Source organism: Antrostomus carolinensis, unplaced genomic scaffold, assembly GCF_000700745.2.
Source record: "Antrostomus carolinensis isolate BGI_N321 unplaced genomic scaffold, ASM70074v2 scaffold32068, whole genome shotgun sequence".
In the NCBI taxonomy this organism is placed as follows: Eukaryota; Metazoa; Chordata; class Aves; order Caprimulgiformes; family Caprimulgidae; genus Antrostomus; species Antrostomus carolinensis.
The window spans coordinates 525-1,458 of NW_010332851.1; positions in this window are offsets into that span (position 1 = coordinate 525).

The window sequence follows — 934 nt, forward strand, 5'->3', positions numbered from 1 at the left end:
ATCGATAGCCCACCAGACCCCTGATTTACACCTTGTCCAGATTGTGTGGGGACAACCCCAAGATTTGGCATCGGTCACATCGACCCACAAACTTTGGTGAGCTCTGGGAGAGGGGCTGAGCCCCCCCAGCACCCTGCCTCATCCCCCCAGCACCCTCCCTGAGCCCACCAGTGCTCTACCCAGGCTCCCAGTCCAGGGCACTGGGACACCCACCCTGCACAGAGCCCCTCCAGCTTTTGGCACCCCAACCACCAGATCAAGGGGGTCCCAGTGGGGGTCCCCCCAGTGAGGAGGTGCCAATTTGGGGTGTGGGGTAGCCACCCCTCCAAAGTAAAACCTCCTTGGCTGGAAATACCCCCCACAGCTCCCTCTGGGCCCGATCCTGCACAGCCCCCCCAGCCCCCAGCTGCCTTCTCGCCGCAGGGGACGGTGATATCAAGGGGCTGGTGATATTTTTGTGTCCCCCCCACCGCAGTTTCCGGCGTGGGGCCGTGCTCCCAAGTGGGGGTCAGGGTTTGCAGGGAGGGTGGGGGGCTGTGGTCGTGCTGCATCCCAGAGCTGGCTGTGTGCCAGCTTGGTCACCCTGTCCACACACAGCCAGGCTGGATTGTATATGGGGTCCTTCCCAAGCTCTCCAGAGCCTTCCTCCTCCTCCTCCTCCTCGCCCTGCGGTTAGCCCTTGCAGGCTGACCTCTTTCCTGTGTGACAGTGAGTCTGGCCCCGGTGTTTCCTGTTCTCATGGGGGGGCCAGGAGTTGCAGAGGTCCCAGGTCCCTGCTGGGATGGGGACATGTACCCCAGGCTGATGCCACACTCGTCTTGTCACCCCCTGACTTACCCTGGGGACAATGTGGATCACAGCTCCCCTTTAGTCTCAGCTTTGGGGGGTTTGGGGCTCTCTGGGACTTGCTGGGGAGGGGGATTCAGAGCCTACT